Below are 19,708 nucleotides of genomic sequence, written 5' to 3'. Positions count from 1 at the left end.
AGTTGATCCTTATACACAGGTTGGCCCCTACCACACTACTCAGGCACAGAAAATGCTGACACAAACAGCAAAAAGAGCAGTAGTTGCAGACAAGTAGCTCACAGCAGGTTACAAACAACAGCTGGCACCAACCCAAGAAGATCTAGAACAAATACAACTGGTAGCAGATAGCAGAGAGCACCAACCCTAGACTCAGGTAGCTGCACAAGCAGCACACCCAAAGGAGGAGTCTATACACAGACAAAATGGGTAGACAAAGAAATGTGATTCAAATCAATCAACAAGAGAAATTCCCAGAAAAGGAATTAACTGAAATGTAAGTAACCAAACTATCAGATACAGATTTCAAAATAATAATTTTTAGAATGCTCAAGGATCTTGGAGCAACAGTGGATGGACATAATGAGCAACTAAATAAAGAGATAGTGAACATCAAAAAGGACATTGAAATCATAAAAAAAGGAACCAGTCATAAATGACAAATATAATATTAGAAATGACGACTGCACTAGAAAGAATCAATAGCTGGCTGAATGAAACAGAGGATTGATTCAGTGATTCAGAACAGTGGTCCCCAACCTTTTTTGGGCCATGGACTGGTTTAATGTCAGAAAATATTTTCACATACCGGCCTTTAGGGTGGGACGGATAAATGTATCACGTGACCAAGACAAGCATCAAGAGTGAGTCTTAGACGGATGTAACAGAGGGAATCTGGTCATTTTTTTAAAATAAAACATCATTCAGACTTAAATATAAATAAAATGGAAATAATGTAAGTTATTTATTCTTTCTCTGCGGACCAGTTCCAAATGGCCCACGGACCGGTACTGGTCCGCGGCCCAGGGATTGGGGACCACTGATTTCGAAGACAAGATAAACATAAACTCAGAAGTCGAGCAGCAAAATGAAAAGAGGCACAAATAAAACTGAGGAAACTCTAAGAGAGCTCTGTGACAACATGAAGAGAAACAACATCTGCATCACAGGGGTTCCTAAAGGAGAAGAGAGTAAACAAAGGATAGAGAACCTGTTTGAAGAAATCAGTTGAAAATTTTCCTAAACTGATGAAGGAAAAAGTCACACAAGCTCAAGAAGCACAAACAGTCCCAATAAAGATGAACCAAAGGAGGCCTACACCAAGACACATCATAAGTAAAATGCCAAAGTTAAGAAACAAAGAAAGAATACTAAAGGCTGCAAGAGAAAAGCAGTTAATTACCTACAGAAAATCCCCCATAAGGATGACATCTGACTTCTCAACAGAAACACTTGAGGCCCAAAGGGATTGGCAAAAAATATCCAAAGTGATGCAAAACAAGAACATACAACCAAGACTACTTTATGCAGCAAGGCTATTGTATAAAATTGAAGGAGAAATAAAAAGCTTCCCAGACAAAAAAACAAAACAAAACAAAAACAAAAACAAAAAAAAAAACATTCAAGGAACTCATTACAACCAAACCAGTACTACAAGATATGTTAAGGAGCCTGCTGTAAAAAGAGCAAAAAGAAAAGAAGAAAATTGAGAAAAAAAGGAATATAGATTTAAAGAATAAAATGGCAATAAATAAGTACATGTCAATAATAACCCTAAATGTAAATGGATTAAATGCTCCTATCAAAAGACTTAGGGTAGTGGCATGGATAAAAAAAAAAAAAAAACAGGGTCTGTACATATACTGTCTATAAGAAACCCACCTCAGAAAAAAAGAGATACACAGACTGAAAGTGAAGAGGTAGAAAAAAGTATTTCACACAAATGAAAATGAAAATAAAGCTGGAGTAGCAATGCTTATATTTGAAAAAATAGACTTTAAAACAAAGGCTATATAGTAAGGGATAAAGAAGGTCACTATGTAATGATAATGGGAGTAATCAACAGAAGAATATAACCATTGTAAATACTCATGCACCTAATATAGGAGCACCTAAATATATAAAGCAGGTTTTGATGGACATAAAGGGTGAGATCGAGAGCAGTACTACAATAGTAGGGGGTGAAATACCCCACTAATATCAATGGATAGATCCTCCAGACAGAAAATTAACAAAAAAAACAGTAGCCTTAAATGACACACTAGATCAACTGGATTCAACTGACATCTTCAGAACCTTTCACTGAAAGCATCAGAATGTACATTCTTTTCAAGTGCTCATGGGTACATACTCTAGAACAGACCACATGTTAGGACACAAAACAAGCCTCAATAAATTTAAGAAGATTGAAATCATATCAAGCGTCTTTTCTGATCACAATGGCATGAAACTAGAAATCACTTGGAGGCTAAATAGCATGTTGTTAAATAATAAATGGGTTAACAATGAGATCAAGAAGAAATATTCAAACACTTGGAGATCAAAATAATAAATGGGTTAACAATGAGATTAAAAATACAATATTCAAACACTTGGAGGCTAAATAGCATGTTATTAAATAATAAATGGGTTAACAATGAGATCAAGAAGAAATCAAAAATTTCCTTGAAACAAATAAATATGAACATACAAGTCAAAATATATGGGACAAGCAAAAGCAGTCCTGAGAGGGAAGTTTACCATACCTTTAAGAAGCAAGAAAAAACTCAAATAAACAGCTTAAACCTGCATCTAAAAGAACTAAAAAAAGAACAACAAATAAAGCCCAGAGGAAGTAGAAGAAAGGAAATAATAAAGATCAGAGTGGAAATAAATAACATAGAGGCTAAAAAAATAATACAAAAGATCAATGAAACCAAGAGCTGGTTCTTTGAAAAGGTAAACAAAATTGAAGAATTTTTAACCAAACTCATCAAGAAAAAAAGAGAGAAGACTCAAATAAATAAAATTAGAAATGAAAGTGGAGAAGTAACAACTGACACCTCAGAAATACAAGATATTGTAAGAAAATACTATGAAAACCTATATGACAAAAAATTTGACTACCTAGATGAATTGGGTAAATTCCTAGAAACATACAATCTTCCAAAACTCAATCTGGAAGAATCAGAAAATTTAAACAGACCAACTACAACAAATGAAATTGAAACAGTTATCAAAAAACTCCCAGCAAATAAAAGTCCTGGACCAGAGGGCTTCACTGGCAAATTTTACCAAACATTCAAAGAAGAACTAACACTCAGCCTTCTCAGGCTATTTCAAAAAATACAAGGGGAGGGAAGTCTTCCAAGCTCCTTTTATGATGAAGGTATTATCCTCATTCCAAAAGCAGGTAAAGACACTACAAAGAAAGAAAACTATAGGCCAATATCCTTAATGAACTTAGATGCTAAAATTCTAAACAAAATATTAACAAACTGGATCCAGCAATACATGGAAAAAATCATACATCATGCATGATCAAGTGGGATTTATTCTGGGGAGGAAAAGCTTGGTATGATATTTACAAATCAATATTATTCATCACATAAACAAAACGAAGGATTAAAATCACATGATCATATCAATAGATGCAGAAAAAGCATTTGATAAAATTCAGCACCAGTTCATGATTAAAACTCTCAGCAAAGTGGAAATACAAGGAACATACCTCAACATAATAAAGGCCATCTATGACAAACCCACAGCCAACATCACACTCAATGGGAAATAATTAAAAGCAATCCCCTTATGATCAGGAACAAGGCATGGGTGTCCTCTTTCACCACTCTTATTCAACATAGTTCTGGAAATCCTAGCCACAGCAAGCAGACAAGAAGAAGAAATAAAAGGCATTTAAATTGGAAAAGAAAAAGTAAAACTGTCGCTATTTGCTGATGACATGATACTGTACATAGAAAACCCTAAAGTCTCAGTCAAAAAACTACTAGACTTGATAAATGAATTCAGCAAGGTGGCAGGATATAAAACTAATATTCAGAAATCAGTGGCATTTTTATACACCAACAATAAACCATCTGAAAGAGAAATTAAGGAAACAATCCTCTTCACTGTTACAATAAAAAAAGTAAAGTACCAGCCCTGGCCAGTTGGCTCAGTGGTAGAGTGTCGGCCTGGCATGCGGAAGTCCCGGGTTTGATTCCCGGCCAGGGCACACAGGAGAGGCACCCATCTGCTTCTCCATCCCTCCCCTTCTCCTTCCTCTCTGTCTCTCTCTTCCTCTCCTGCAGCCGAGGCTTCATTGGAGCAAAAGATGGCCTGGGCACTGGGGATGGCTCCATGGCCTCTGCCCCAGGTGCTAGAGTGGCTCTGGTCACGACAGAGCGACGCCCTGGATGGGCAGAGCATCACCCCGTGATGGGTGTGCCAGGTGGATCCCGGTCGGGCGCATGCGGGAGTCTGTCTGCCTCCCTGTTTCCAGCTTCAGAAAAATACAAAAAAATAATAATAATAAAAAATAAAGTACCTAGGAGTAAATTTAACCAAGCAGGCAAAAGACTTGTACTCAGAAAATTATAAAACATTGATAAAAGAAATCAAGGAAGATACAAACAACTAGAAGATTATACCATGTTCATGGATAGGAAGAATAAACATCATCAAAATGTCTAAATTATCCAAAGCAATCTATAAATTCAAGGCAATGCCTATCAAAATACCAATGGGATACTTCAAAGATATAGAATAGCCCTGGCCGGTTGGCTCAGTGGTAGAGTGTCGGCCTAGCGTGTGGAGGACCCAGGTTCGATTCCCAGCCAGGGCACACAGGAGAAGCACGCATTTGCTTCTCCACCCCTCCGCCACGCTTTCCTCTCTGTCTCTCTCTTCCCCTCCCGCAGCCAAGGCTCCATTGGAGCAAAGATGGCCCGGGCGCTGGGGATGGCTCCTTGGCCTCTGCCCCAGGCGCTAGAGTGGCTCTGGTAGCGGCAGAGCAACGCCCTGGAGGGGCAGAGCATAGCCCTCTGGTGGGGCGCATGCAGGAGTCTGTCTGTCTGACTGTCTCTCCCTGTTTCCAGCTTCAGAAAAATGAAAAAAAAGATATAGAATAAATATTCCAAAAATTTATATGGAACCAAAAAAGAACACAAATAGCCTCAGTAATCTTGAAAATGAAGAATAAAGTGGGAGTTATCACACTTCCTGATATCAAGTTATACTACAAGACCATTGTAATCAAAACAGCGTGGTACTAGCATAATAACAGGCATACAGATCAATGGAACAGAACAGAGAACCCAGAAATAAACCCACACCTTTATGGTCAATTGATATTTGACAAAGGAGGTAAGAGCATACAGTCGCTTTAATAAATGGTGTTGGTAAAATTAGACAGGTACATGCAAAAAAATAAATCTAGACCACCAACTTATACCATTCACAAACATAAACTCAAAATGTTTAAAAGACTTAAATGTTAGTCGCGAAACTATAAACATCTCGGAAGAAAACGTAGGCAGTAAACTCTCCGATATCTCTTGTAGCTATATTTTTGCTGATATATCTCCATGAGCAAGTAAAATAAAGGACAAAATAAACAACATGACCTGCAGTGGCATAGTGGGTAAAATGTCAACCTAGAATGCTGAGGTCGCCGGTTTGAAACCCTGGGCTTGCCTAGTCAAGGCACATAAGGGAGTTGATGCTTCCTGCTTCTTCCCCTTCTGTCTCTCTGTCTCTCTCTTTCTGTATCCTCTCTCTAAAATGAATAAATAAAATATTTTTTAAAAGAAAGAAAAAAAAGGTTAGCTTGAAAACATAAAGATTTTTTTTTAAGGACAAAATAAACAAATGGGACTCTACCAAACTAAAAAGCTTTTGCACAGCAAGACACTATGAACAAAATAAAAAGACAACCCACACAATGGAAGAATATATTCGCCAATACATCCGATGAAGGGTTAATAACCAAAATTTATAAAGAACTTGTAAATCTCAACACCAGGAAGATAAACAGTCCAATCAAAAAATGGGCAAAAGAAATGAATAGACACTTCTCCAAAGAGGACATACAGATGGCCAATAGGCATATGAAAAAAAGTTCAACGTCACTAATCATCAGAGAAATGCAAACTAAAACCACAATGAAATACCACTTCATACCTGTAAGAATGGTGCTCATTAACATATCAACACACAATAAGTGCTGGCAAGGGTATAGAGAAAAGGGAACCCTCCTGCACTGCTGGTGGGAATGCAGACTTGTGCAGTCACTGTGGAGAACTTTATGGGGTTTCCTCAAAAAATTTAAAATGGAACTGCCTTTTAAGCCACTTATCCCACTTTTAGGAATATATCTTAAGAATACCAAATCACTGATTCAAAAGAAGATATGCACCCTCATGTTTATTGCAGCATTGTTTATAATAATCAAGATCTGGAACCAGCCCTAGTGTCCATCAGTGGACGAGTGGATTAAAAAGGAGTGGTACATTCTTGCTATATTGGCCAAGAGTTTGCTTAAAGGCTTTAATCACTGTAAAAAAAAAAAAAATAGAAGACTGGATAAAGAAGATGTGGCACATATACACCATGATATACTATTCAGCCATAAGAAATGATGACATTGGATCACTTACAACAAAATGGTGGGATCTTGATAACATTATACAGAGTGAAATAGGTAAATCAGAAAAAAACAAGAACTGCAGGATTCCATACATTGGTGGGACATAGAAACAAGACTAAGAGACATGGACAAGAGAGTGGTGTTTAAGGGAGGTGGGGGGAGGAAAGGAGGGGGAGGGGGAGGGGGAAGGGGAGGGGCACAAAGAAAACTAGATAGAGGGTGACAGAGGACAATCTGACTTTGGGTGATGGGTATGCAACAGAATTGAATGACAAGATAACCTGGACATGTTTTCTTTGAATATATGTACCCTGATTTGTTGATGTCATCCTATTAAAATTAATAAAAATTTATTTATTAAAAAAAAAAAAAAGGAGAGGAGATGACATCAGAGTAATGGCGGAGTAGGAAGCGATACCGATAAATCTCCCCCAAAACTCAACAAGATCTTCAACCAGAAACAGAAAAACCTATACTTGGAGCCTCCAGATGCTTCACAATACACCCGAAGGTATGGTCGAGTGAAAAATTGGCTAAATATATAACCAAATCCTGAAGGAAATAGGGAGTAAGAAATGCTCCGCCTTCCTCACTAACCTAAACAGGGCGGCTTTCTCTGGTAACTGTGAATATAGAAACTGAGGCGGGCAAAGGGGGTGAATAGATCCAGGCCGCGCACAAAAGGCCGAACCAGGCTGTGGCACGGGGATCCTAGCAGAGGAAAAACTGTTCCTGTGGCAAGCCGGGCAATACAAGCTAACACTCGCGCCAAACCCAAACAAAGACAGACAAGCGGGGCAGCCATTTTACCCGTTCTCCTGATTGGTGCGCAGTTAGTGGGTGAGAGATCTCTTCCTAAGCCCCAGAAGTGGGTATCCGTGTTGCCCCACAGAGAGGCAGGGTCAGAGGCCTTTCTGTGGGCCGAAAGCAGAATCTCTGGGCAGCCCCAGCGCCCTGGGAAAGCCGCGCAAGGGAGGGAGCGAGAACTAATTCCAACAGTGGAAATTTTCCGTGCTGGTGAGGGTTTCACTCAGGGAAACGCGGCCGGCCTCATATCCTGGTGTGCGCGCACAGATAGGTAATGAGCGATTCCTCTGAGTGCCTCGGCAGTGCGCGCCCGTGTTATCGCACCGAGGGGCAGAGTCAGGGGCCTTTGTGTGGACAAAAGCGGAATCTCGGGCCGCCCCAGCGCCTTGCAAAAGCTGCGCACGGGGACGGAGCGAGAGCGAATTCCAGCGCTGCAAATTTCCATGCGGTTGGGGGTTTCACTCAGAGCGTGAGACTACTGGCCGGATATCCTGGTCTGCGCGCGCAGATAGTGAATGAGAGTTTCCTCCAAGCACCCCGGAAGTGGGTGCCCGCCTGTGTTACCGGACAGAGTGGCAGAGCCAGAGGTCTTTGAGTGGGCGGAAAGCCCGCCTGATTATGCTAGCAGCTCTGACTGACTGAGCCTTACCCAGAGCCCTGTGCTGAGTGGAAATAGAGTGGGGAGTTGCCAGCTCTTTGAACCTCTTACTATCCAGGCAGAGGCAGCAACAACCCCATAGCTGGATTATGAGGCTACTAATTGAGGAAGGAAAGACTAGGAGAAAGGCTCCAGGAACACGGACTCTCTCACTGTCGGAGCCTATGAAAGCTAATGAGCCTTGACTCCCAACGAGACTAAAGCACAATACATGACATTGCCATAGAGACTTATCAACTGCAAACCTCTACCTGAGCGTGCCAAAGGAGCAGAACCTGGGGTACAGAGTCACCGACCAGGAAGAGGGAGAGAAAAGAAAAAACAAGAAGATAACCTCTCAAAATCAAGAATAATCTGCAGACTTTATAACCTATCCCATTTTATTATATTTGTTCGTTTGTTTCTCTTATCTTCATTCTTGATACTTTTTTTTCTCCTCCAATTTGGCCGATTAACTCTCTGCCGGTCTTACTCTCTCCTCTCCTTGAACTACACTACCCATAAGTGTTACATCTCCCATTATCTTTTTTCTCCTCTTCCTTTCTCTCTATGAGAGTTGCACTCCAAAACCCTTAACTCTCTCTCTCTCCTTTCTTTTTTCTTCTTTTACTGGTTCCCTCTTTTTTTCTCTCTCTCTCTTTCTTTTCTCCCTCTATATTAGTTTCTTCCTTTCTCCTTTACATCTCCTCTCATTCAAACCTCAATAACAAACAAATTATCTTATCTGGGACTCAAACTTATGTTTGTGGCATTTTGGGGTTTTTTTACTTCACCTTTTTAACTCACTAGCAGTGCTCCCATCCCTGGCTCTCCATTTTATCTAGTTCTTGTTCCACTAAATACAATAGTATTTTTTTAATTTATCCCCCCATTTTTCTGTTCTCTTATTCCTCTCATCATAACTCTTAGACAACACCAACACCTAAAAGCAAATCATTTTATTCTTGACCCAAATTTTTTCCTTATTTGCTTTTTGTGGGTCCATTCCACCCCCCCCTTTTTTTTTTCCTTTTTTTTTTTTCCTTTTTTTTTTTTTGCCCCTTTATTACTTTTCCCCAATTCAGGACCTCCATCACAGGCATTGTTTGTTATAATTCACAGTTCACCACAAGATTTTCTCAAGAAAAAGGGGAGAGGAGAGGAAAAAAGGAGGGGGGGAATAATTTCCTTTTTTTAAAAATTTTTATTTTATTTTTCTTTATTTCATTATTAATTTTTTTTAAAAACAACTCTTTTTGATTTTTTATTTTTTTAACTTTTTATTCTTTATTAAATCTCATTAATACTATCAACAAAACCACCCTCAGATGCCATTAAGGAAGAGAAAATCGAATATCATGGATACAAAAGAAAGAGAGGTAACACAGCTAGATGAGGAAAAATCTATGGAGAAAAAATTTAATATGTTGGAAACCATGGAGCTAAATGACAGAGAATTCAAGATAGAAATCCTAAAAATCCTCCGAGATATACAAGAAAACACAAAAAGGCAATTTAGGGAGCTCAGAAAACAACTCAATGAACACAAAGAATATATGTCCAAAGAAATTGAAACTATAAAAACAAATCAAACAGAGATGAAAAACTCAATTCACGAGCTGAAAAACGAAGTAACAAGCTTAGCTAATAGAACAGGTCAGATAGAAGAGAGGATTAGTGAAATAGAAGACAAGCAACTTGAGGCACAACAGAGAGAAGAAGAAAGAGACTCAAAAATTTAAAAAAATGAGATAGCCCTACAAGAATTATCTGACTCCATCAAAAAGAATAACATAAGAATAATAGGTATATCAGAGGGAGAAGAGAGAGAAAATGGAATGGAGAACATACTCAAACAAATAATAGATGAGAACTTCCCAAGCCTGTGGAAAGAACTAAAGCCTCAAATTCAAGAAGCAAACAGAACACCGAGTTTTCTTAACCCCAACAAACCTACTCCAAGGCATATCATAATGAAATTGACACAAACCAACAGCAAAGAAAAAATTCTCAAGGCAGCCAGGGAAAAGAAGAATACAACATATAAAGGAAGGCCCATTAGATTATCATCAGATTTCTCAGCAGAAACTCTACAAGCTAGAAGAGAGTGGACCCCAATATTTAAAGTCCTGAAAGAGAGAAACTTTCAGCCACGAATACTATACCCATCAAAGCTATCCTTCAAATATGAAGGAGAAATAAAAACATTCACAGATACAGAAAAGATGAGGGAATTTATCATCAGAAAACCCCCACTCCAGGAATTACTAAAGGGGGTTCTCCAATCAGATACAAAGAACAAAAAAAAAAACAGAGCCACAAGTAAAAGCTCCAAGAAGAACACAATAAAACCAAATTTAAACTGTGACAACAACAAAAAGAAAGAGGGGGAGAAGATGGAGATTAACAGTAGCAAAGGACGATGGAGTGCAACAGTACTCACAAAATAGTTTGCTACAATGAACAGGGTAGGGACCCTTTTCATTACTCAAAGGTAACCACCATTGAAAAAACCACCACAGAAGCACATGAGATAAAAAAGATAGCAACAGAGGAAACATGTATGGAATACAACCAAATAAAAACAAAAGATAGAAAAACGAAAGAGAAGGATCAAACAAGACACAAAACTAACAGAAAGCAAGATATAAAATGGCAATAGGGAACTCACAAGTATCAATAATTACACTAAATGTAAACGGATTAAACTCACCAATAAAAAGGCACAGAGTAGCAGAATGGATTAAAAAAGAAAATCCAACTATATGCTGCCTACAGGAAACTCATCTAAGTAACAAGGATAAAAACAAATTCAAAGTGAAAGGCTGGAAAACAATACTCCAAGCAAATAACATCCAAAAAAAAGCAGGTGTAGCAATACTCATATCGGATAATGCTGACTACAAGACAGGAAAAGTACTCAGAGATAAAAATGGCCATTTCATAATGGCTAAGGGGACACTGAATCAAGAAGACATAACAATTCTTAATATATATGCACCAAACCAAGGAGCACCAAAATATATAAGACAGCTACTTATTGATCTTAAAACAAAAACTGACAAAAATACAATCATACTTGGAGACCTCAATACACCACTGACGGCTCTAGATCGGTCATCCAAACAGAGAATCAACAAAGACATAGTGGCCTTAAACAAAACACTAGAGCACCTGGATATGATAGACATCTATAGGACATTTCATCCCAAAGTGACTGAGTATACATTTTTCTCCAGTGTACATGGATCATTCTCAAGAATTGACCATATGTTGGGCCACAAAAACAACATCAGCAAATTCAGAAAAATTGAAGTTGTACCAAGCATATTTTCTGATCATAAAGCCTTGAAACTAGAATTCAACTGCAAAAAAGAGGAAAAAAATCCCACAAAAATGTGGAAACTAAACAACATACTTTTAAAAAATGAATGGGTCAAAGAAGAAATAAGTGCAGAGATCAAAAGATATATACAGACTAATGAAAATGACAATACGACATATCAGAATCTATGGGATGCAGCAAAAGCAGTGATAAGAGGGAAGTTCATATCACTTCAGGCATATATGAACAAACAAGAGAGAGCCCAAGTGAACCACTTAACTTCCCACCTTAAGGAACTAGAAAAAGAAGAACAAAGACAACCCAAAAGCAGCCGAAGAAAGGAGATAATAAAAATCAGAGCAGAAATAAATGAATTAGAGAACAGAAAAACTATAGAAAAAATTAATAGAACAAGGAGCTGGTTCTTTGAAAAGATCAATAAAATTGACAAACCCTTGGCAAGACTTACCAAGGAAAAAAGAGAAAGAACTCATATAAACAAAATCCAAAATGAAAGAGGAGAAATCACCACGGACACCGTAGATATACAAAGAATTATTGTAGAATACTATGAAAAACTTTATGCCACTAAATTCAACAACCTAGAAGAAATGGATAAATTCCTAGAACAATACAAACTTCCTAGACTGAGTCAAGAAGAAGCAGAAAGCCTAAACAGACCTATCAGTAGAGAAGAAATAGAAAAAACCATTAAAAACCTCCCCAAAAATAAAAGTCCAGGCCCTGACGGCTATACCAGCGAATTTTATCAAACATTCAAAGAAGACTTGGTTTCTATTCTACTCAAAGTCTTCCAAAAAATTGAAGAAGAAGCAATACTTCCAAACACATTTTATGAGGCCAACATAACCCTCATCCCAAAACCAGGCAAGGATGGCACAAAAAAAGAAAACTACAGACCAATATCTCTAATGAATACAGATGCTAAAATACTAGCAAATCGAATACAACAACATATTAAAAAAATAATACATCATGATCAAGTGGGATTCATCCCAGAATCTCAAGGATGGTTCAACATACGTAAAACGGTTAACGTAATACACCATATCAACAAAACAAAGAACAAAAACCACATGATCTTATCAATAGATGCAGAAAAGGCTTTCGATAAAATACAACACAATTTTATGTTTAAGACTCTCAACAAAATGGGTATAGAAGGAAAATATCTCAACATGATAAAGGCCATATATGATAAACCATCAGCTAACATCATATTAAATGGCACTAAACTGAAGGCTTTCCCCCTTAAATCAGGAACAAGACAGGGTTGTCCACTCTCTCCACTCTTATTTAATGTGGTACTAGAGGTTCTCGCCACAGCAATCAGACAAGACAAAGAAATAAAAGGCATCCATATCGGAAAAGAAGAAGTAAAGGTATCACTTTTTGCAGATGATATGATCCTATACATCGAAAACCCCAAAGAATCCACAAAAAGACTACTAGAAACAATAAGCCAATACAGTAAGGTCGCAGGATACAAAATTAACATTCAGAAGTCAATAACCTTTCTATATGCCAACAATGAAACAACTGAGAAGGAACTCAAAAGAATAATCCCCTTCACGATTGCAACAAAAAAAATAAAATACTTAGGAATAAACATAACAAAGAATGTAAAGGACTTATATAATGAAAACTATAAACCATTGTTAAGGGAAATTGAAAAAGATATAATGAGATGGAAGAATATTCCTTGTTCTTGGCTAGGAAGAATAAATATAATCAAGATGGCTATATTACCCAAAGCAATATACAAATTCAATGCAATTCCCATCAAACTTCCAATGACGTTTTTTAAAGAAATAGAGCAAAAAATCATCAGATTTATATGGAACTATAAAAAACCCCGAATAGCCAAAGCAATCCTAAAGAAAAAGAATGAAGCTGGGGGCATTACAATACCTGACTTCAAACTCTATTATAGGGCCACGACAATCAAAACAGCATGGTATTGGCAGAAAAATAGACACTCAGACCAATGGAACAGAATAGAAAGTCCAGAAATAAAACCACATATATATAGTCAAATAATTTTTGATAAAGGGGCCAACACATTCTCCACACAATGGAGAAAAGAAAGCCTCTTCAATAAATGGTGCTGGGAAAACTGGAAAGCCACATGCAAAAGAATGAAACTGGACTACAGTTTGTCCCCCTGTACTAAAATTAACTCAAAATGGATCAAAGATCTAAACATAAGACCTGAAACAATTAAGTACATAGAAGAAGACATAGGTACTCAACTCATGGACCTGGGTTTTAAAGAGCATTTTATGAATTTGACTCCAATGGCAAGAGAAGTGAAGGCAAAAATTAATGAATGGGACTACATCAGACTAAGAAGTTTTTGCTCAGCAAGAGAAACTGATAACAAAATAAACAGAAAGCCAACTAAATGGGAAATGATATTTTCAAACAACAGCTCAGATAAGGGCCTAATATCCAAAATATACAAAGAACTCATAAAACTCAACAACAAACAAACAAACAATCCCATAAAAAAATGGGAAGAGGATATGAACAGACACTTCTCCCAGGAAGAAATCCAAATGGCCAACAGATATATGAAAAGATGCTCATCTTCTTTAGCTATTAGAGAAATGCAAATCAAAACAGCAATGAGATACCACCTCACACCTGTTCGATTAGCTATTATTAGCAAGACAGGTAATAGCAAATGTTGGAGAGGCTGTGGAGAAAAAGGAACCCTCATACACTGTTGGTGGGAATGTAAAGTAGTACAACCATTATGGAAGAAAGTATGGTGGTTCCTCAAAAAACTGAAAATAGAACTACCTTATGACCCAGCAATCCCTCTACTGGGTATATACCCCAAAAACTCAGAAACATTGATACGTAAAGACACATGTAGCCCCATGTTTATTGCAGCATTGTTCACAGTGGCCAGGACATGGAAACAACCAAAAAGCCCGTCAATAGATGACTGGATAAAGAAGATGTGGCACATATACACTATGGAATACTACTCAGCCATAAGAAATGATGACATCGGAACATTTACAGCAAAATGGTGGGATCTAGATAACATGATACGAAGCGAAATAAGTAAATCAGAAAAAACCAGGAACTGCATTATTCCATACGTAGGTGGGACATAAAAGTGAAACTAAGAAACATTGATAAGAGTGTGGTGGTTACAGGGGGGAGGGGGGGAATGGGAGAGGGAAAGGGGGAGGGGGAGGGGCACAAAAAAAACAAGATAGAAGGTGACAGAGGACAATCTGACTTTGGGTGACGGGTATGCATCATAATTGAACGACAAGATACCCTGGTCTTGTTATCTTTGAATATATGTATCCTGATTTATTGATGTCACCCCATTAAAAAAATAAAATTATTTAAAAAAAAAAAAAAAAAAGGAGCCCTGGCTGGTTGGCTCAGCGGTAGAGCATCGGCCTAGCATGCGGAGGACCCGGGCTCGATTCCCGGCCAGGGCACACAGGAGAAGTGCCCATTTGCTTCTCCACCCCTCCGCCGTGCTTTCCTCTCTGTCTCTCTCTTCCCCTCCTGCAGCCAAGGCTCCATTGGAGCAAAGATGGCCCGGGCGCTGGGGATGGCTCTGTGGCCTCTGCCTCAGGCGCTAGAGTGGCTCTGGTCGCAACATGGCGACCCCCAGGATGGGCAGAGCATCGCCCCCTGGTGGGCAGAGCATCGCCCCATGGTGGGCGTGCCGGGTGGATCCCGGTGGGGCGCATGTGGGAGTCTGTCTGACTGTCTCTCCCTGTTTCCAGCTTCAGAAAAAATGAAAAAAAAAATAAAAATAAAAATTTAAAAAAAAAAAGGGGTGGTACATATACACAGTGGAATACTACGCTGTCATGAAAAAGAAGGAAGTCTTACCCTATGCAATGGCATGGATGGACCTGGAGATTATTATGCTAAGTGAAATAAGCCAGGCAGAGAAAGATAAATATCATGTGATCTCACTTATATGTGGAATCTAATAAACAAAGTGAACTGAGGAATGGAATAGAGGCAGAGGGGGGTCACAGGGACCAGAGGGACAGCTGTCAGAGGGAAGGGGGATTAGGGGATGAGATCAGAGAAAGTAAACTATATATACGTAACACAGAGATATAGATAACAGGACACCAAATCCCAGAGGGAGACAGGGAGGGAGTTAAGGGGAGGTGGGCAAAAAGGGTATAAATTAGAACATGGGAGTGGGCGGTGAGGGTGTTATATTCAGTGGGACACATGAATCCATATTAACACAATAAATTAAAATTAATTTTAAAAAAAATTTTAAACATTATCTCATTAATACCCTCAATATTTACCTTTACACTATCTCCCTCTTTATTTATTAAGGTGATTTAGCAAATAAAATTTACTTTTAAAGTAAAAAAAAAATCTTATCCCCTATTCACTAGTTATACCTTTCCAAATTAATTCAGGTTGCATACTAGTGTTGTCTTTGCCCTTCTTGACAAGATTCTAAAAGTGTACTTGCTTGTCCATATAATGCCCTGAAACACCTCCAATTTAGTTAATTCTCTCAGTAAAAAGATGTCTTTTCAATTCCAAAATTAATAAAATTTCTTGTTTGATATCAATTTAACAAGTAAGCTATTAATTGACTGAATCTTTGACTTTTCAATTGAGTATTTTGCCTTTCTCTCTGATGATGACATATGTCATTGTGCAAAAGGCCATCTGGCAAGAGCTACTCAGCTAGATAAGAAATAATACCAGTATTCTTGCAACAGTGATGCTCAGTATTGAACTATGTTGATTGCTGTAAAAATGAAAGCTTCTCCAACAAAAAATCTGTTTCAGATGCAAGTTTCATATCTCCCTGTCACATCTGGGTATCTCTGCACAATGACGGGTGACTGTGACATAGCCTTCCTTTGCCCCTGGAGTCCTCACAGAGTAGTGTAAAGGCTTTGAATAATTCTCAAATGCAGGGTAAGCAACATATAATTTCCAAAATGAAATGTAAGCCCCTTTGCATAAGACAGTACAATTGTATATGAGCTTTCTGTTACCACAACACATCATTACATTATCTTGTAATCACGTATTACCCAAGCTATCTGTTTTGTCTATTTGGCTGAGAGAGCTTCCTCAAGGGCCTGGGTTAGTTATGTGGGCTTTATTTGTCTTCAATATCCCCAACAGACAGCACAAAGACTGACACAAAGCAGGCCCTCAAAAAATATTTGTTAGATTAATAAGTGAAAAATTGAATGAATGATGAAAGGAGGAAGGAATTTAAGATTTAACTCCCTATCCTCTTCTGCACAAAGAGGTCTGGTAAATCCCAGAACCATAACAGCATCTTTTGGTTGAACTGGTTATCATGACCTGTCTGCACTGCAATGTGACAGGCAACAACTGGTGTATCTGGGTCTTAGAAATGTGCTGTACCCTGTATTTTCTGAAGAGTTGAACTAAAATGTACAGCCCATTCAATATTGAGCTTAGTCTCATTTTTATACTTTGATATTTAGGCACCCTCTTCTTCCAGATAGTAAATATTTTATTTCTGATGCGATAGTCTTTCATAAATGTGCATTTTCTCCGTTCATCTTCTCTGTCACTTTCGTAACACATCAATCCTTCCTGTCTTTATTGCCTGATATTGCTATATTTAAATTTCTTCTTTAGAAAAAAAAATGTGTGTGTGTGTGTGTGTATATATATATATCTTACATATATATATCTTACATATATATATATATATATCCGTGTGTGTGTGTGTGTGTGTGTGTATACATTCTTTTTGTTTCCTTTTTTCTGTAATTTGTTCCCAAGGCCTTAGGTCTAAAACCTGCCCTTGACCCCTAAATTTACATTGAGTTCCCACAGCTACTTTCTTAGCTAGCCCGCCTGCCACTATCTTTATGACATTCCTGGAATTGCTCCTTGCTGAGATAGAAACCCACGTGCACACCTTAATCTTGACTTACCTTGACAGTTCCAATTTTTCCATATATGGTCCACATGCCTCCCTATTGTCTGGAGGTCTACAGATGTATATCCTGTCTGTTCCATGTCGAAGAAGTGCATATATCACTTCTTTCGTTGTCTTTATCTCTTCTGACATTTTAGGACTTCCCTAGCCAACTTCTTTCTTCAAATCTGAAATTGCTCCTCAAGTTATTTCATTAGAACCAGTGATCACACGTGGAGAGTAGTGTTTTGTTTTGTGTTTCCCCTGGCTCTGCTACTAACATGATAAAAAGCTGGAGACAAGGTATTAAACTTGATTCTCTTCAGTAAGTATAAAGCAGGGATTTAAAATACTTGGCATTCATCCACTTTGGAGTGTAGCTCTAAGGACGAATGAGTCTATAACCATAGTAAAGAATTTATTATTATTGGATCTCTTTTAGCAGTGCTATAATTTTACTGACGATGTTAATGAAGCTCATAATAATATAAAGAAATACATTAGCAGGCAGGAAAGCTCAGAAAGGCTCTATTATTATGATCTTTAATAATTATCTGTCTACTATGCTCCCTGCCTTCTCTGAACCCTACTGGACTTTCTTTCTTCCTTTTGTTTGTTTTGTTTTGTTTTGTTTTGTTTTTAAAGCAAGTATCAAACCACCCAGCAATTACTTTTCCTTTTACTACTTTATGTGAGTTAGCTTTGTCCCATTGAGATTATAAGACTCTTGGAAATAAGACTCATGCTGGTCTTTCTCCTGAACCTCTGCAGTACCAGCTTCGGGACAGGTCACAGAAGCTCTTCACAACACTTTCTGAATGGCAATATTATTTCATCCTGATGGTTCTCTTCATCATAATGAATAAAGGATGGTTTATGACATAATTGAGACTGCAAAGTTAAAAATTATTAAGTTCAATCCTCTTTTTTTGTATCTCTGGAAAATAGATTGCTCCAAACCCTGAAGCCAGTTCCCAACAATCCCTGTGTACTTAGCTGAATTTCCCAAGAGATGTCCCTGCTCCAGTGGGCTCCTGCCCGCAGGAGTTGATGCTATGGGCAGCACATTTCTTTTCCACTCACCACATTTCCTAGCCACATTCCTCTCCAGCCTTCTCACTTGTGTAGGTCAGTCTTTGAAAATGCCACACTTATCTGCGACAATAGGCACAAGAATACCCCAGACCCACCTCCACATACTGCTGTACAGCCCTGTGGTCTCATTCCTCTTGTCTGCTGCTAAAAGGAAACAGAAATTCCCTTTATTTATTGAGTGCCTGCTCTGGGTCAGGGATTCCTCTACTAGCTGGTTTACGAAGTCTGTGTATGTGCGTATTTCTTCCCTTATCCCTCCCATCCTCCCCCTCTGCCTCTGACCAGCTCTCTCCTTCTCTCTCATCAAGATGGGTAGGTTTGAGGAAGTGACATGCTGGTAAACATGTAACAACCAGTGTGGCAGAGGGAGCCCTGATCTGTGGCATTAGCCCATCTTCACAGTGCTCTTGGTGCCACACGGCCGAGTTCAGGTTTGGAAGGTGCCATCACTGCGCAGAGGTGAAAAGGGGTATGTGCAGTCCGTTTCAGGGAGCAGGGTGAGTTTGGGGGAAGAGTAGGTAGCAACTCACAACTCTCCCAAAGTTTCTGTGGAACTAATTCATGCCATGCAGAGTAAGTATAAATTAGGCTTTTTTTTTTTTTTTTTTTTTTTTTTTTTTTGCATCTCACTTTAAAATTTTGATTTGGCTCCCTTGTTTTATACATGGGAGACCAACTACTTACCCAAAAGGGTAGCATAACATGCCGCCCTTTACCAAGGTCCATTACAGAAGAAGTGCTGACTTGGCTTGTGAAAAGCATTTTTCTCCAGTGTCTTCAGTGCAAAGCATGCAGGGTAGTTTTAATGAAAGGCACTTAATAAAAAATAAATGGTACCTTCAGACTATTCATGCAGACAACTTCCTGACAATCCCTGGAACTGTCGACTAGCCCATAAACTAATTATCCTGTAAATTTCCTTTTCTCCCCCAGTGTGAAAGTGAGATCTAATTTTAAAGATTAAAATCTTTGCATGATTACAGTATATAGTAATTGTTAAGCTCTGTAGTTACATGCTCAATAGCTACTAAGCACAAAGAATTACAAGGTGATTTGTGCCTGTAAGATAAATTCCAAGAATTTTGCTTTTACAAAAGGCAAGGAAGTGGAGGTAGCAGAACAGCAGATGTGTTAAGTGAAGCAGTTGATTGTGAACTTCAGGAAAGAGAGACTTAAGGTCTCTCAATTCACAGCCAGGCCAAGTTACAGAATGTCTTCCGGTGCATTTCTTAGGTTGTGCTAAAATTTATTTACATAAAAGCACTGTTCAAGTGGATGAAGTGATCTAAAAAGTATTTAGCCTAAATTTCCGAAGGGGTTCCAAATGTCTGCTATTCTCACAGTAAAGAAACCAACCAAACCGTGTCTTCATCGCTTTCAAACACACAAAAAGCACAAAAAGTCAAGTCCAATCAATACTAGAGCAATTATATGAGATTAGATATATGT

This window comes from Saccopteryx bilineata, chromosome 1 (genome assembly GCF_036850765.1).
Source record: "Saccopteryx bilineata isolate mSacBil1 chromosome 1, mSacBil1_pri_phased_curated, whole genome shotgun sequence".
Lineage (NCBI taxonomy): Eukaryota > Metazoa > Chordata > Mammalia > Chiroptera > Emballonuridae > Saccopteryx > Saccopteryx bilineata.
Note: the sequence above shows the minus strand (reverse complement) of the source record.